At 43.3% G+C, this 19,355-nt stretch overlaps 1 protein-coding gene across 2 annotated transcripts in view; it reads right to left on the reverse strand.

Annotated features, from left to right (window-relative positions):
* SPDEF (SAM pointed domain containing ETS transcription factor) overlaps window positions 1–5,270 on the reverse strand; it is a 41,742-nt gene extending 36,472 nt beyond the window's left edge. Inside the window, exons 1-2 of one of the 2 annotated variants that reach the window (XM_084853030.1) lie at window positions 4,849–5,270; window positions 4,566–4,621 (exon numbers count right to left, since the gene is read on the reverse strand). The gene's annotated coding sequence lies outside the window, so the exon portion shown is untranslated. The remainder of the gene's footprint in view (window positions 1–4,565; window positions 4,622–4,848) is intronic. The other variant, XM_084853029.1, reaches the window with a different exon arrangement.
* Between the last annotated feature and the right edge of the window lie 14,085 nt (window positions 5,271–19,355).

Raw genomic sequence — 19,355 nt, forward strand, 5'->3', positions numbered from 1 at the left:
CTAGAACCAAATACAGCTAAGAAATGGGGAACTGGAGATAGCTAGCCAAGGCTGCCAGAATGCCTGGTTATCTCTGGAACTTCCATATTTCTGTGAGGACACGTTAATGGGACTAGATTTCCAGAGTGAGTATTTCATGTTGTTTTTATGTTGTGGGTGCCCCTTAACTCACCAGTCTATTTAAAGGATTCACACCATTGCTTTTAGGAATGTGTTGAACTCAGGCTCAAAGTCAGAAAGGAGAATATTATTCTGGTTGTCAGATTTTTCAAAAATAAGGCTTTCACCATCTCCAAAATAAAATTAGTACTATTTGGCCACCTAATGCCAAATTAGTACTATTTGGCCACCTAATGCTCCCTGGAAAAGACCCTGATGCTGGGAAAGATTGAAGGCAAAAGGAGAAGGGGACGGCAGAGGATGAGATGGCTAGATAGCATCACCGATGCAATGAATATGAACTTGAGCACACTCCAGGAGAGAGCAGAGGACAGGAAGGCCTGGCATGCTATGGTCCATGGGGTCACGAGGAGTCGGACATGACTTAACAACTGAACAACAACAACTTAGTACCTATGGCATGTGAAGATTTAGACAGATGTAGAGAGAGGATTTTTTTATCCCATACACATTCCCACTGATCTATTGATCATCTCAGCCAGACTTCTCCAACTTTGTGCCCTCCAGATGGTATGGACTACATGTCCCAGCTTTCTTGACCATTGGCCATGATGGCTGGGGCTGATGGGAGTTGAAGTTCAAAACGTTTGGAACACACCCAGTTGCAGGAAGGCTGGCTTAAGCCAATATGTGGGCACCTTTAAGAAGCTGAGCACTTTCCCTCACAATCAAAATACAGCATTGTGAGAAAGTGTTCTTTCATGGGGCTTTTCTACATGAGGTTTTTAACCCACACCTTTACCAAGGCTTCTACTTCTGGCTTCTTTGCGGGATTAAGATTAGCTCCTTTATACATTTTTTTCTGCAGGTTTTCTTTCTCTGCCTTTCTATATGTTCCATTACACAACCAATAGGTGGTGCTGTGGTAAAGCAGAATTGCACAAATACCTGAGGATTCTATAACATCATTCAGAAAAATACCACACTTTCCTCATTAGGAAAAAAGATGTGATAATGGTTGCAAAGCACAAGAGAGGCTCTGGAGGATGACATCAACATGTAAAGGACCCGCAGACTAAGTGAGTCAGGAATCATGAGCGCACAATAAAAGCCTCATGTAAAAAGGCTTATTGTCACTGTAAATTCATATGACTATGACATATGCCACCCTTAAGATCAGAGTCTCTCACAGTTGGTCAACACTATGTGAGGTGTATGCCTGATCCAATCTCTCCCACAATTTGTCAAGGGCAAAGGCACAGAAGCCTTTGAGAACTGTCCTTGGTACTGATCCACAATTTTTCAGAGCAAACCCAATCATTTGCAGTTGTAACCTGGAGGTATTTGAGGAGCACTCATCCACTATTCATCCTCATCAAGCGAAGTGGGTGATTCCCCACTCTGTTTGAGAAAATGCCAAAAAGGAAAGAAGTCAAGCTTTAGGCTTGTGAAATGGGGCTGAAGCAAGAAGTAGATTATTGTGTTCATGGGTGTCACAGAAACCTTAAATCACCCACATCTGACCTGCTTCTCCCCTTTCAGATGGCAGGCACACTATACCTCAGGGCTGTCATTAATTCTTCACACAAGGCACCGACACTGGGCCTTCTAAATTAGTATATTTAATAATTGTGATGACCTAGCCTTCTTGTCATTACTTCAGATTCAGGTTCAATTTGCTCACAATTTCCAAAAGAACTTCCAAGAATGAACCCTGGAAGCTTGCAGCATCCCATCAATGGAGGGCATCCCATTAGCAACACTGTAGCTTAACCTCCCCCTTTTTGAGACAGGTAGCAGCATTGTCCCCATTTTGTAGATGGGGAACTGAGAGTGATGGAGTCAAACTTTCAGGGAGGGGGGAGGGTAGAGTGGAAGGAGGTGGAGCAGCTGGGGTTCCAAATTCTTGTTTTTACAAGTCCCAAAAGACTCACATGGTTTTGTTTGTTTTTAAAACTAAGGCTTGATGTCTCTTCAGCTCTTCAACTCGATGGGTGGTGACTCATTGCTGCTACCATCACATAGCATGAAAGGTGCTCATGGTGCAGTGTCTTACCTCTGTAAACTTCACTTACTACACACTTGCCACAACCATATTGACAGCAGCAAACAGCTATTCAACCTGATATTGATTCTAGTCCAGATGCAGTGTGAACTATACAGTATACATTGTGCTGAAAATTATACGAAGAACCTGAATTTCATCCCTACAGCCAGTAGTACTACAAAGAAGATACAACCTGGTATATTTACGAAAATAAGTCTGAATGGGGTAACACACCAGCTCATTCACTGATCCACTTGTGTGCTCCCTTCATCATAACTGCTTTCCCCCCAAATTTATTATTCTTTCTTATAATAATCATATAGAGAAAGCTTTTAATATGGAGAACATTTGTCTCATACTCTCCACAACAACCAAGAGGAGGGCTCCTTATTCATATGCCCACTTTACAGATTAAAAACTGAGACTGAGAGAGTGTGTGACTTGCCTAAAGCTATCCAGTGTGTCCGTGGCTAAGCGGGGATTAAAGCTTTGTTCTTCCAAATTCATTGGCAATGAGAAAGAGAGAGAGAGAGAGAGAGATTCTTTGATGCCAGAAACATTTTTACTGGCAATGTCTCAAATTTGTTCACAATATAAAGCCTAGTATGTATATGGAATTATTATCTGGAAAGAAGCAAACATACTTTTTCTATTGTAAATATATCAAGAGATGTTCCAGTCAAATAATTCTGGGAACATCCCTTCACATGTTCTCACCTTCATTTCTCCCCAGTACTTCATCCCCAGTTTTCACTTGGGCACCCACGTTCCCCGCAAGGAAATCCCTTAAATTAGCCATCTTCAATAAGTGATCACTATGAATTTGGAGAAAAGGCAAGTTGTCTCATTTCTTCAATCCCACCTTTAGATCAGAGAAATAAGTGGAAGCAACATCCATGGATTTATCTGGCTCACTGCTGCTCAGATGCATGAGTGATGGCACCCCCTATTCTGAGCTGGCTTTGATGTTCATATCCCTCTGCGCACCAGTCTCCATGTCCCAGGGTCAGACTGCCCTCTCTCCACCTGCACTCTATTGATTCCCACTGAGATGGGAACAGTGCAGGGAGTGTCCAGGTATTGGCCAAGCACAAACCTGTGCATGTCCTAGCTGAGCACCAGAGCTTGATGTTCCTCTCAAGATGGTGAGAAGCCCCTGTTTTTAAATCCTCTTCCCTCTCCTGGGAAGTCACTCACCCTGCAAGGAATCCTGCACTCATGAGAAATGGTCGCCAAGGGATTTGGCAGGTGAGGTGTTATTTGTGTTTCACTAACCAGGCATAACCACACACACACACACACACACACACACGCAAACATCAAGCATAATGTCAATTTGCCTTTGGCTCAGGAGTGGAGGAGCTATGGGGAACAGCCTGGAGAAACTACTAATCTGGGGGAGAAAGAAGAACACAGTATGCAGAATTGTCAGTTACAGATATATTCCAGCCTCTGGCATTGTTGTTTTAGTTATCACAGTTACAAGTCAGTTATTTACAAGGCCCATGCTACTTTGCTCCACATGTGCCTATATGGTCCTCCCAAGCGACATAGTGCCTGTGCTGACCCCTAGTAATCTACACACTGGACGGTGGAAATCATGACATCAGTGCCTATAGCACAACCCTCATGGCAAAAAAAAAAAAGGCCATTCCAGATCCAGTATGCAGAACATTACTCTCACATGACATTTTCTCAAACACAATGCTTTTCAACGGAAGCAATCCATACTTTCAGCTCTGAGTCCCAAAACATCAAGTGATGAACACATATATATGAATCAGGCCTAAGGCTCTGATCCTCAAAAAACTCCATGAACAGAACTGCTAACTGCTTGTGGGAGTGGTGGGGAGTAAAGCACTTTGAAGACCAGGCTGTTTGCCTTCCCTGGTCAAGAATCTTAACTGTTTTTACATTTTAATCCATTACCATACCCAATTGCAAATACAGGTAAACGGAGGCACACAACGGTTTAAGCCATTGGCCACATTGTTAGGAAATGGGGCATTGAACCAACACCCTTGTGTTCCAGTTCCTACTCTAAGGGCATATCCCTGCCATCATTTCCTGTAGGTCCAACATGGGAAGAAGCAAAAGCAGGGGTTGCAGGGCAGATCCTTCCTGCCTAAAGAGAAACAATGGGGCACTGAAGGAATCTGTACCAACACTACTTCTTTGACAGTACAGGCACCTACATCAGGATTGCACTCTGCTAGACATGCAGATCAGTGCAGCACATATGTGTACTGCAGTGCAGATTGCACAGGTCAGGACTGTTCTGGCACAAGCCCAGCGGCCTGCAGATTTGTGCTAATACTAACTCAGTCTAATTGGAAGTATTTTCAAATACACAGTTATACTGCATTGGCAAAGCAGTAATTATGGATAACCTACTCACTTTATTCACTTGTGAAGGCTGCTGAAAATCCCAGGGATACTTCAGTGAGATGTTTTCTGATTGCAAGGAAGAGAAAAAGCATAAGCACTCCGCCAGCTGGCATCCAATGACAATGAATGGATTGTTCAAATAAGGGGAGTACAAGAAGGCCAGCATAACTGGAAAACCTTAAATGTCATTGCTCATCTAGAATTGGACCTATGCATTACTTTGGAACTGATTTATTAAAGAGAATGGAGAGGTCTGCAACCCAAATGTATCAGTTAAAAACAATCACACTTACCCTTTAGATGTTCAGAGATGTGTTGACTATCAGAAGCTGCATCAATCCAGTAAAGTGGTTAGGAAAATGCTCTTGCCAATCTTAAATGTTTCCACTGGGCATGGAGGGGTCAAAGACAAGAGGACAGACTAGCCAGACTTGGTTAAGGCAGTCAAATGACTGGGGCTGGAGTTTATCCCTGCATCTGAAACAGAAGTGCTGTTTGCAAGGGTGCTCAAAGACACATCAAACCTCCTGGGAGGGAAAAATGCCACCCAAAGTGTCTATCACCAGCTGTGGAATGCATACAGGCTGCTACACTGCTCTCAGAGGAGCTGTGTGATGGGGGATGAATATATGAAGAAATGCATTCAGCTAACAGGTATCTAACGCTAGTTATGCACCAGGGGTAGCCCTGCAGCTGAACACCAGCAATGCAATGTGCTCAGGAAAAGCCTCCTTTGCCCATTATATCTAATTCCTTCCTTATTTACCTGAACAAACATGCTCTGTGCTTACCTCAGTTTGAGGTGTTTAAATATGCCAGCCTACAGTTAACCCTTTAATATGCAATAATCCCACACGCAAATCAAACCCTCATGACCCAGCAAATTGCTCTCTCTCTCTCTCTCTCACACACACACACACTTTCCCTTTTACTCATGCTGAACCCCAGCTGGACCAATAGCTCTTTGTGCCCAGCACTGCCACAAAGAATGAACTGGCTAGGGTGCCTGTAAACCAGCTTTGGAATCTCCTCACTGTATATACATGAAACTGCAGAGGAAGGTTATCTGGAGGTGTGGGGTGAGGTAATCATTATGGGGATGACACCCAGCTCTGCTCTCCTTTTCATCAAATCAGATGAGGCAGTGGCTGTTCTCAATCAGTGCTTGGGCACAGTAAATGGACTGGATGGGGGCCAACAAATGGAGAGTCAATCCAGACAAGATGGAGATACTGATAGCGGGTGGTTCGCCTGCCTGGCTAAGTGGTGTTCAGCCTCTTCTGGATGGGGTTGCACTCCCCCTAACGGATCAGGTTCATGGTTTGGGGGTGCTCTTGGATCCAGAATTATCACTTGAGGCACAGGTGGACTCGGTGGCATGGAGCACTTTTATCAGCTTAGGCTGTTATACCAACTATGTCCTTATCTGGACAGAGATAGCCTAGCTACAGTTATCCATGCTCTGGTAACCTCTCATCTGGATTACTGCAATGCATTATATGTGTGGCTGCCTTTCAAAATGATCCCAAAACTTCAGCTCATCCAAAATAGGGTAGTGAGATTGTTAATGGGGACTGGCCAATGTGATCATATTATGCAAGTACTTTGCCATCTGCTCTGGCTGCCATTCCATTTCCTGGCCCAATTCTAAGTGCTGGTATTAACATTCAAAGCCCTAAATGACCTGAAGGATCATCTCCTCCCATATATACCTGCCTATACCTTAAGATCATCTTCAGCGATCCTTCTCTAGAAGCCCGCACCAAATCAAGTGAGGTAGGCGGCTACTAAGAAGAAGGCCTTTTCTGTTGTGGCACCCCAGTTGTGGAATGAACTCCTCAGAGAGGCTCGCCTAGCACCTACATTGTGCTCTTTCCAGAGCAAGGTGAAGACCTTTTTTATTTTCCCAAGCATTTTAGTCTTTCAGTTTCTGTTGTTTTAAAACGGTTGGTGTATTTTAAATCTTTGCATTGCTGCTAGGTTGTATTTTGGCTTTGAAGTCTTAAACTTCTACATTATATTTTATCGTGTTGTATTTTATGGTTTTAATTGTTGTGACAGGCACCCTAGTCAGTTCATTCTTTGTGGCACTGCTGGGCAAAAAGAGCTATTGGTCCAGCTGGGGTTCAGCATGAGAAAAAGGGAAAGTGAGAGAGCTTCGGCTACTAGGGAAATGTAATAAATAAAAATAAAATAAATATACACCACGTCAAACCCAATGACAAGTTCTTGTACAACTGTTAGTCCTGTATTACTGAAACTGTGGGGCAGGCCCAACTGCCCCCTTACCTGCCACCCTTGGTGCCTCCACTGGTCCTATTCACTTGCTGGTTGTGGTGGTTGCCAAGACCCCCAGCTGCAGTTACCATAATATTATACATACATGTATATGTTTGAATGCACGGTATCATAAGGAAATATATAGTGGCTGGGACAAGGGGAGTGGAAGCCACAAGGGCAAGCAGGGAAAGGGTCAATGCGAATAGGAGGGAGGGAGCGAACATGAGACACAGGTTTGGAGGGCTAGTAAGAGAGGACTGTGTGTCATATTGTCCTGGATTTGGGGAAATAGATGATTTTGCCATATTGGACTTGCTGGGAATACTATTGAAAAAAATGCCTGTCTTAAAACAATATAAGATGGCTTATTATGAAATGCAAATGCCAAATGTTTAATTATAGATAATTAAGAATTTAACAATGTAAATAAGAAGTAATTGTATCAAAGGGAAGATACAGATTCACAAGCAGGTTCTCAATGAATTCTGGGTAACTGGCATAAAAACTAATGGTCAAGTTGACCTGGATGGTATCCAACGAGAAAGTGCTGAGTTAAAGCCTTATCACTTGAGCCAAAAAGTTATTTGAGTAATGAACAGGTGTGAGACTGTATTATTCCTGGTCAAAAGTGTACTGAAAGTTTCCATTTATCAATTAATGAGCACAAAATAATTGTGTGAGGTATACAGATCAAAAAGCTTGATATACAGATGTCTAGAAAAAATTATAGACTGAAGTTTAATTGGCAAATTTTGAGTAAGGAGGTATCTTCACAAAGGTATAATTCAAAACTGATGTTATCTAGCCTGAAAGATGTGTTTAAGCCTTTTTTATATGTTCTAAAAATTTTTTTAGAAATATTTAATAACAATGAGATAATTAAGACTGTGAGCCCTAATTTATGGGACAGTAGATAATATAATATATGAGTAGCACTCATAGTCAACAAAAGGGTGGGAAAAGCAGTACTGGGGTACAATCTTAAAAATGATAGAATGATCTCAGTACGAATCCAAGGCAAACCATTCAACATCACAGTAATTCAAGTCTATGCCCCAACCACTGAGGCCGAAGAAGCTGAGGTTGATCGGTTCTATGAAGACCTACAACACCTTCTAGAACTAACACCCAAAAAAGATGTCCTCTTCATCATAGGGGATTGGAATGCTAAAGTAGGAAGTCAAGAAAACACTGGGATAACAGGCAGGCATGGCCTTGGTGTACAAAATGAAGCAGGACAAAAGCTAATAGAGTTTTGCCAAGAGAACACACTGATCATAGCAAACACTCTTTTCCAACAGCACAAGAGACGACTCTACACATGGACATTACCAGATGGTCAATATCGAAATCAGATTGATTATCTCCTTTGCAGCCAAAGATGGAGAAGCTCTATACCGTCAGTCAAAACAAGACCTGGAGCTGACTGTGGCTCAGATCATGAGCTTCTTATTGCAAAATTTCGGCTTAAATTGAAGAACGTAGGGAAAACCACTAAACCATTCAGGTATGACCTAAATCATATCCCTTATGAATATACAGTGGAGGTGAGGAATAGATTTCAGGGATTAGACCTGATAGACAGAGTGCCTGAGGAACTATGGACGGAGGTCCGTAACATTGTTCAGGAGGCAGCAACTCAATCCATCCCAAAGAAAAAGAAATGCAAGAAAGCCAAGTGGCTGTCTGATGAGGCTTTACAAGTAGCTGAGGAAAGAAGGGAAGCGAAAAGCAAGGGAGAAAGGGGACGATATAGCCAACTGAATGCAGAGTTCCAGAGAATAGCAAGGAGAGACAAGAAGGCCTTCTTAAATGAACAATGCAAAGAAATCGAGGAAAACAACAGAATGGGAAAGACTAGAGATCTCTTCAAGAAAATCAGAGATCTCAAGGGAACGTTTTGTGCAAAGACGGGCATGATAAAGGACAAAGAAGGCAGGGACCTAACAGATGCAGATGAGATTAAGAAGAGGTGGCAAGAATACACAGAAGAACTATACAGGAAAGATCTGAATGTCCCTGATAGCCATGATAGTGCGGTCACTGAACTTGAGCCGGACATCCTCGAGAGTGAAGTCAAGTGGGCCTTAGGAAGCATTAGTAACAACAAAGCTAGCGGAGATGACAGTATTCCAGCCGAGCTATTTAAAATCCTAAAAGATGATGCTGTTAAAGTGCTGCATTCAATATGCCAACAAATTTGGAACACTCAACAATGGCCGCAAGACTGGAAAAGGTCAGTTTACATTCCAATTCCAAAGAAGGGCAACGCCAAAGAGTGTTCAAACTACCGCACAATTGCGCTCATTTCACATGCCAGCAAGGTGATGCTCAAAATCCTACAAGCTAGGCTTCAGCAGTATGCGAACCGAGAACTACTGGAAGTACAAGCTGGGTTTCGAAGAGGAAGAGGAACTAGAGATCAAATCACCAACGTTCGCTGCATCATGGAGAAAGCAAGAGAATTCCAGAAAAACATCTATTTCTGCTTCATTGACTACGCTAAAGCCTTTGATTGTGTGGATCACAACAAACTGTGGCAAATTCTTAAAGTGATGGGAGTACCAGACCACCTTACCTGTCTCCTGAGAAACCTGTATGAGGGTCAAGAAGCAACAGTAAGAACCAGACATGGAACAACCGAGTGGTTCAAAATTGGGAAAGGAGTACGACAAGGCTGCATATTGTCGCTGTGCTTATTTAACTTATATGCAGAGTACATCATGAGAAATGCCAGGTTGGATGAATCAGAGGTCGGAATTAAGACTGCTGGGAGAATTATCAACAACCTCCGATATGCAGACGATACCACCCTAATGGCAGAAAGCGAAGAGGATCTCAAGAGCCTCTTGTTGAGGGTGAAAGAGGAGAGTGCAAAAGCTGGGTTGAAACTCAACATTAAAAAAACGAAGATCATGGCATCTGGCCCTATCACTTCCTGGTATATAGAAGGGGAAGAAATGGAAGCAGTGACAGATTTTACTTTCTTGGGCTCCAAGATCACCGCAGACGGTGACTGTAGCCATGAAATTAAAAGGCGCTTGCTCCTTGGGAGGAAAGCTATGGCACACCTAGACAGCATAGTAAGAAGCAGAGACATCACCTTGCCGACAAAGGTCCGTCTAATCAAAGCTATGGTTTTCCCAGTAGTAATGTATGGCTGTGAGAAGTGGACTATAAGGAACGCTGAGCGCCGAAGGATCGATGCTTTCGAACTGTGGTGCTGGAGAAGACTGTTACGAGTCCCCTGGAGTGCAAGGAGGTCAAATCAGTCCATCCTAAAGGAAATCAACCCTGAGTGCTCATTGGAAGGACAGATACTGAAGCTGAAGCTCCAATATTTTGGCCACCTAATGCGAAGAGAAAACTCTCTGGAAAAGACCCTGATGCTGGGAAAGACTGAAGGCAAAAGGAGAAGGGGACGGCAGAGGATGAGATGGCTAGATAGCATCACCGATGCAATGAATATGAACTGGAGCACACTCCGGGAGAAAGCGCAGGACAGGAAGGCCTGGCGTGCTATGGTCCATGGGGTCACAAAGAGTCGGACACGACTGAACGACTGAACAAGAACAAAGATAATATAAGCTATGAAATAATTTGTACAAAAAAGTATAAATATGTGCTGATTTTAGAATGCAAGAGCTTCTTATTAGAAGTTCACCAGGCCTGTGTACCAGTCAGCTGAATAGCCTATTCAGTACTGAATGGAGAACTTGTTACTTAGAATGAGATCTGTCTTTTTTAAGGTATTAGGACTAAAAGCACATGGCACAGTGGGGCAAAAGCTGGGACCCATGAGCCTCAGAGGGTCCACCAGTGCTGATGATTTTTGTAAATTTATTGTGGTGAATTTTTGTTTTTGCTTTTTTTGTTATAAATAAATATGGCCATATAAGGATGAACAACAATTAGCATAACTAATATATAGAAACACAAGAGAGTGATCGTCAACTCTTAGGGAAGCAGGGGCAGATTCCCCAAGCTTTGGAGACCAGGAGGAGGAGGAGGAGGAGAAATAAACTGTTCATTATCTGAAGACTCTGCTGTTTCTAAGCCATATTGTCATAGCCATTGCTACCATTTATTGGATGTCTTACTAACATCATCACAGGAATGTTCTACAGCAGAAGAAGATTGAAAGAAAGAAGGGAAGGAGGCAGGGAGCTGAAGCAAGGATGAAGATGAGGTAGCAAAGGTCCCAAAAAATAGAAAGAAGGAGAAAGCAGGGGAGAGGGGAGGACAAAGCCTTTTTGAAATAGATGTGGCCATCTGTGGCTACATTCCCACCATTTGGTGGGCATCCTGCTGGTAAATAAATAAATGCCAAAGCTCCAATCCAAATCCATGCAAATCTGTGTTCTTTCCAAATCAGCAGCCCTCTGTATTGCCAAATGCCCTTGAGATAGATACCTTCAAGTTTCAAAAGCATGTGGTTGTTTGGCCCGTGAATTTTTAAGAAGGCTATTGAATCTGAAAGGACAGAAAACCACATAGATTCATATGAACACATCTTTGCATGAATGCTAGGGTCAAATGTGGCATTAATGGAAATAATCAAGAGAGTGCACTGTAATCCCTCCACATGCTTAGTTCCACTACCCTCTTAATGTTAACCCTTCCATTTTATACCAAGATTTATATTCCGCCTTATTGCCAAAGCCTCAAGGTAGTTAACATTAATGAATATAAAATCATGTGGATGGTGGGAGAACTCAGCAAGAACTAAGAACAGCAGAAAACAAAATAAAAAAAACAGCTGTGAAAAACGAATCCAGGAGGGGAAAACAGATCATAAAAGCAATCAAATGCCATTAAAAAGTTGAGAGAATTAGGAAAGATTTGGGGTTATGAAATTCCTTGGGGCCTGGTAATTTTTCTTTTGAGCTTTACTGAGGGGTAAGTAGTTCAGAAGCACAAGAATTTAGTACCTTACATGTTTGCTGCTACTAGCATATTGTATGCAACCAACTGGAGATCACAAACATTTCCCTCTGTGAAAGATTGGTATAATAAAATGTGGGACCTAGCCATGATGTCTAAATTAGCTCATTATATTAGAGCAAAAGAAAATAGACAAAGATAGGATACCTTTAAAGAAAAATAGAAACCTTTTATTCATTATTGTAAAAATAATTTGATATATCCCAAGGTGAAATATTGTTTTTCTCTACATTCTTGTTGAAAGGTTTGTGTTAACAGTTATTGTATATATTCTGCAAAGTTTTTACTCCTGTCGTCATTCAGGTTTATTATCTTCTTATATACAAAATTATTCTGATATATGAAGTTATTCTGACAATATTGGAAGAAGGTTTTGGTTTGTTTTTTGCATACGGTATAACGTAATGAATAGGCATTATTTGCTTATTTTTAACTACAATTTTTAAAGGTTTTTAAAAATAAAAATTAAAAACACTTGAGAGAACAGGACAGAATTTGCCAGGTGTCTAAAAGATGGTGATGGTGGTGGTGATGATGGCACCTTGTCAACATAACTCAGGAGACAGTTCAACAGTTGGACACTACCAGACAAAGGGCCTTCTAGTCTCAGACAATGGAAACAGTCCGAAAAGAGCCTTCGAACAGGCAGTGGCTATCCAAGAACTCAGGTAACACCTTTCCAGCCCTGCTACCTGAAATCTTTGTAACTGGCTATGGCAGTATTTGAACCTGGGACCTTCCGCATTCAAAGTATGTACTCTACCACTCAGTGATGGCCATATTCACAGCAAATTGCTCCTAATCCTTGCTTCTTGGAGGAATGCAATGAGTATTCCTAGAGCACATCAATGATCTCAAAAAGCTTCCATGTTCATAGAAGGCTGGCTGAGGATTAAGCCAGATTTAGCAACTATCTCCAGGTCCAGATTGCTTCCCTGGAACCTCTCCTCTAGAGTGTCAGGGGTTCAACATGCCTTAGAGCAAAAGCAATTAAATAAGCCACTGAAAAGAAAGCCCAAAAGGAAGAGTGGTTTTCAATAGGATCCAGGGAATAACAGATCCCTGGGGAGGTCCCAAAGCTCAATCACAGAGTGTATACAGTGCTGGCTCCAGATTTAGGGGGCCATTGGGCAAGCTGCCCTCTGTGGACACTCTTCACTCTTTCACCTTTGCCCTAACAGCTGCTGCCCATTGGCTTGCCTTCTCTCTCTAGGTCCAATTCATATGGCCCAGAGAGGGGCAAGTGTCAGCTGCTGCTCCTTCTCCACACTGTTGCTACTGCTTGCTCACTCAGGGCCAAACTACACATTCTACTAATCACATTGGTGTAGGTGAGACTATTTTTCTTTTCTTTTGTGTAAGTGCATGCAGTCCCAAACCAGATGGGGACCATGGTACTCTGAGAGGGAAGGGTTTAAGCTTCTCCTCACCCATTTCCTGCCCCCCAATCTGCCCTGCAATGAATTGGAATTTCAGGGAGAAAATGGGGGGGGGGAGCGTAAATCCTTCCATCATAGAGTACCATGTTCCTAATCCATGGGACCACACACACTTTCACAAAAGTAAAGAAAAACAGCAGGCTCAACTATACCAACAGGATTAGTAGAGCATGGAGTTTGGCCCTCAGAGATAGAGATGGGTGAGGACAAGTTCAGTTCAGGTTTGATAAGAATTGCCCAAAATTTGTAAAGTCCTTCATATTCAGGACAAAAAGGACTTGAGATTAAAAACAAAACAGAAAAGAATGTTGAAGAAAGGAAAATTGACAGATTTGTCCATCTGGCTTTGAGTGCTTAGCTCTTAGAAATCTGGATATGCATCCCTGTGTATTCATCCATGTTAGTGCTTAATTAGGATTGCCACCACCTTTTTCTGAGAGGGTCCTCATCTTGAACAGTTATAAGGTAGGCAGGTGAAACATGGTTTCTCTGTGCTATTAATAGCTGAACCTATTGAACTGGGCTGTTATGGGTGAGAATTTTGTTTCAGTTTGTTTTTGATAAGAATGTACAAAAGTTCTTCATATTTGGGAGACAAAGAACTCGAGATTTTAAAAATTCAAACATGGGAGAGATTTGCCCATCCTTACTCAGAGAGAGCATGGAAACATCAAATAGAGCCTGGGCTCACTGGTGGGCTCACTGGTTTTTGAGGAGCCTAAGAAAATCAAATTCTTAGAAAGATGGCTGGAGCAATGGTGGTAGAAGACTCCAGATGAGTCCAACTGAATCTGAGTCAGGGCTTACTCTGTGATGGTAGTGAAGAAATTATATTTCTCTGCTACCACTGCATCAGCATAGCACCACCCAGCAGAATATTTTGGGTGGTGAAGGGGCTGATACATTCTAAGCCTCAGGCTGTTGGAAGATCAACCCTCAATGACCCACTGTGAAAACACTTTGCTGATAAAATCACTGGTATCCATTCTAACTTGGACATGACGTTAAGGACGCATTTGTGGGGACAACTGAATCATCTTGCTTATTCAATGTTGATGGATGAGTTTCATCTTGTTTAGACTGAAGATGCAGACAAATTGCTTGGAGGGGGAAGGCCAGCCACCTGGTTGTTGGACTCATGTCCATCCTGGATGGTGTCAGGGTGGAAAATGAGCCAATAGAGCCCCAGAGCAGTTCTGATTCTGAGGAGGAACAGCAATCCGTGGGAGAGGAGCTCGCTCTTCTCTCACAAGCACAGCTGCTGGCAGAGATTCCTCCTGCCAGCATTCCTGGGATAGATAGTGACCCTGGCAGTGAGAGACCACTGGAGGGGGGCTTGCTGAACGCTAGGCGCAGACACAGGGAGCGACGACAGATGAAGGGCGTGGAAAGGAGGCATAGCGCTCGTTTGGCATGCAAACAACGGTCGTGTCCCAAGGACCCAAGGGAAAGAGAGAAGATCTCTCCCTAGGCCATAAGTTCAGGGTCTTCCCGTGATTCTCCTTCAAACGGGGACCAACTGCCTTACCTGGAGCTTAGGCTACTCAGCTATCTTTCCCCAGTGCTGTTCCTTGCTTTGGTGCTAGCAACTAGTATTCTGAAAGAGTCATAAAGTAATAAAGGAATAAAATCTTGGAAAGAATTCCTCGTCGTCTGTGTCCTGAGTTGGCTATTGGTGGGGACTGCAAGAGGCAGCTAGGGCACTCCTGACAGATAGTATGTTAAAAGTTGCTAGAGGAGAGCTGGCCAGATGGGTGGCGGTGTCCGCAAATGCTTCCTTACAGGAGGATTATACCCCAGGTATATTTCTAGAATTATTCAACCTGGAGATAAAAAAATACCATGTGAGGATGGCTCAATGTGGCTTTTGAAATAGTTGCACTATTTTTTTTTACACTTTTTGGATGATAGTGATCCAACAAACAGAGTGTGTTTGGATTTTTAGAAAAGTTTTTCAGACATATACTTCACTGCAAACTCCTGAGGAAACATGGGATAACAGGGACTGATTATCAGAGTCCCTCATTTCTCCTCCCCCTCCTAAAGACACTTTCCATGGACTCCACTGCTACTCTATAGAGCTGCCTTCCCCAAGTTGGTGCCCTTCAGATATTTTGGACTTCAACTCCAGTCAGCCGCAGCCAGCATGGCCAATGGTCCAGAATTGCAATCCAATTGAAAAGAATTGCTGGATTGCAGTCCAAAACATCTGGAGGGCACCAGGTTGGGGAAGACTGTCCTAGAGAGTGTTCACCAATGTTTCCAAGAAGAAGGAAATCATTCTAGGATAAGTCATGTGAAGTTGTCAATGTTATGACATGGGTACCTATGTCATAAAATATACAATATGACATTCTTAAGACAGCTCTACTGTGTTGTGCATTTGGGGGGGGGTCTCTTGTTCCTATGTGTGTGTGTTCTTTATCCCTCACTCCAAATAAGCTTTGTTGGAGTTCATTTATTTATTTATTACATTTATATCCCACCCTTTTTCCTCCTTAAGGAACCCAAGGTGGCATACATAATTCTCCTCCTCTCCATTTTAGCCTCATGACAACAACCCTGTGAAGTAGGTTGGGCTGAGAGTCTGTGACTGGCCCAAAGCCACCCAGTGAGCTTCCATGGCTGAGTGGGAACTAGAACCCAGATCTCCCGACTCCCAGTCCAACACTGTAGCCACTATACCATACTGATGCTTCTTGAATATAACACTCTTTTGCATTGTTGTTGTTGTTCAGTCGTTCAGTCGTGTCCGACTCTTCGTGACCCCATGGACCATAGCACGCCAGGCCTTCCTGTCCTGCGCTCTCTCCCGGAGCGTGCTCCAGTTCATATTCATTGCATCCGTGATGCTATCTAGCCATCTCATCCTCTGCCGTCCCCTTCTCCTTTTGCCTTCAGTCTTTCCCAGCATCAGGGTCTTTTCCAGGGAGTTTTCTCTTCGCATTAGGTGGCCAAAATATTGGAGCTTCAGCTTCAGTATCTGTCCTTCCAATGAGCACTCAGGGTTGATTTCCTTTAGGATGGACTGATTTGACCTCCTTGCAGTCCAGGGGACTCGTAACAGTCTTCTCCAGCACCACAGTTCGAAAGCATCAATTCTTCGGCGCTCAGCCTTCCTTATAGTCCAGCTCTCACAGCCATACATTACTACTGGGAAAACCATAGCTTTGATTAGACGGACCTTTGTCGGCAAGGTGATGTCTCTGCTTCTTACTATGCTGTCTAGGTGTGCCATAGCTTTCCTCCCAAGGAGCAAGCGTCTTTTAATTTCATGGCTACAGTCACCGTCTGCGGTGATCTTGGAGCCCAAGAAAGTAAAATCTGTCACTGCTTCCATTTCTTCCCCTTCTATATGCCAGGAAGTGATGGGGCCAGATGCCATGATCTTAGTTTTTTTAATGTTGAGTTTCAACCCAGCTTTTGCACTCTCCTCTTTCACCCTCAACAAGAGGCTCTTGAGATCCTCTTCGCTTTCTGCCATTAGGGTGGTATCGTCTGCATATCGGAGGTTGTTGATAATTCTCCCAGCAGTCTTAATTCCGACCTCTGATTCATCCAACCCGGCATTTCTCATGATGTACTCTGCATATAAGTTAAATAAGCAGGGTGACAATATGCAGCCTTGTCGTACTCCTTTCCCAATTTTGAACCACTCGGTTGTTCCATGTCTGGTTCTTACTGTTGCTTCTTGACCCTCGTACAGGTTTCTCAGGAGACAGGTAAGGTGGTCTGGTACTCCCATCACTTTAAGAATTTGCCACAGTTTGTTGTGATCCACACAATCAAAGGCTTTAGCGTAGTCAATGAAGCAGAAATAGACGTTTTTCTGGAATTCTCTTGCTTTCTCCATGATGCAGCGAATGTTGGCGATTTGATCTCTAGTTCCTCTGCCTCTTCGAAACCCAGCTTGTACTTCCGGTAGTTCTCGGTTCGCATACTGCTGAAGCCTAGCTTGTAGGATTTTGAGCATCACCTTGCTGGCATGTGAAATGAGCGCAATTGTGCGGTAGTTTGAACACTCTTTGGCATTGCCCTTCTTTGGAATTGGAATGTAAACTGACCTTTTCCAGTCTTGCGGCCACTGTTGAGTGTTCCAGATTTGTTGGCATATTGAATGCAGCACTTTAACAGCATCATCTTTTAGGATTTTAAATAGCTCGGCTGGAATACTGTCATCTCCGCTAGCTTTGTTGTTACTAATGCTTCCTAAGGCCCACTTGACTTCACTCTCGAGGATGTCCGGCTCAAGTTCAGTGACCGCACTATCATGGCTATCAGGGACATTCAGATCTTTCCTGTATAGTTCTTCTGTGTATTCTTGCCACCTCTTCTTAATCTCATCTGCTTCTGTTAGGTCCCTGCCTTCTTTGTCCTTTATCATGCCCGTCTTTGCACAAAACGTTCCCTTGAGATCTCCAATTTTCTTGAAGAGATCTCTAGTCTTTCCCATTCTGTTGTTTTCCTCGATTTCTCTGCATTGTTCATTTAAGAAGGCCTTCTTGTCTCTCCTTGCTATTCTCTGGAACTCTGCATTCAGTTGGCTATATCTTCCCCTTTCTCCCTTGCTTTTCGCTTCCCTTCTTTCCTCAGCTACTTGTAAAGCCTCATCAGACAGCCACTTGGCTTTCTTGCATTTCTTTTTCTTTGGGATGGATTTCGTTGCTGCCTCCTGAACAATGTTACGGACCTCCGTCCATAGTTCCTCAGGCACTCTGTCTATCAGGTCTAATCCCTGAAATCTATTCCTCACCTCCACTGTATATTCATCAGGGATATGATTTAGGTCATACCTGAACGGTTTAGTGGTTTTCCCGACGTTCTTCAATTTAAGCTGAAATTTTGCTAGAAGCAGCTCATGATCTGAGCCACAGTCAGCTCCAGGTCTTGTTTTTATTGACTGTATGGAGCTTCTCCATCTTTGGCTGCAAAGGAGATAATCAATCTGATTTCGATATTGACCATCTGGTGACGTCCATGTGTAGAGTCGCCTCTTGTGCTGTTGGAAAAGAGTGTTTGCTATGATCAGCATGTTCTCTTGGCAAAACTCTATTAGCTTTTGTCCTGCTTCATTTTGTACACCAAGGCCATGCCTGCCTGTTATCCCGGTGATTTCTTGACTTCCTACTTTAGCATTCCAATCCCCTATGATGAAGAGGACATCTTTTTTTGGTGTTAGTTCTAGAAGGTGTTGTAGGTCTTCATAGAACCGATCAACCTCAGCTTCTTCGGCCTCAGTGGTTGGGGCATAGACTTGAATTACTGTGATGTTGAATGGTTTGCCTTGGATTCGTACTGAGATCATTCTATCATTTTTAAGATTGTACCCCAGTACTGCTTTTCCCACCCTTTTGTTGATAATGAGTGCTACTCCATTTCTTCTAAGGGATTCTTGCCCACAATAGTAGATATGATGGTCACCTGAATTAAATTCGCCCACGCCTGTCCATTTTAGTTCGCTGATTCCCAAGATGTCGATGTTCAATCTTGCCATCTCATGTTTGACCACCTCCAGCTTACCTTGATTCATTGATCTGACATTCCAGGTTCCTAAACAATATTGTTCTTTACAGTATCGGATTTTCTTTTCACCACCAGACACATCCACAGCTGAGTGTCCTTTCGGGTTTGGCCCAGCCGCTTCACTCTTTCTGGCGCTACTTGGAAATACCCTCTGCTCTTCCCCAGTAGCATATTGGACACCTTCCGACCTGAGGGGCTCATCTTCCAGCGTCATATCTTTTAGCCTTGTGATACGTTCCATGGGGTTTTCTTGGCAAGAATACTGGAGTGGGTTGCCATTTCCTTCTCCAGTGGACCACATTTTGTCAGAACTCTCTGCCATGACCTGTCCGTCTTGGGTGGCCCTGCACGGCATAGCTTATGGCTTCACTGAGTTACGCAAGCCCCTTCGCCACAACAAGGCAGTGATCCATGAAGGGGTCTTTTGCATTAGTGCTGTTCAATTCCCAGGACCTTCTGCTACTCTATGTAGGCTTCTAAATGTCATAGAATGTGATGCTAACCAACAAAGAGCACACACAAGGAAAGTGCACAGGTGTGTTGTAGTGGTGCATGCAATGCACACTAATTAAAAGCACAAACTGCTATGCAGCTTTGTCCCCAGTCTCCCGGGA

The sequence above is a fragment of the Heloderma suspectum genome, chromosome 4 (genome assembly GCF_057233095.1).
Source record: "Heloderma suspectum isolate Gila_16-S chromosome 4, 16-S_ref, whole genome shotgun sequence".
Classification (NCBI taxonomy): Eukaryota; Metazoa; Chordata; class Lepidosauria; order Squamata; family Helodermatidae; genus Heloderma; species Heloderma suspectum.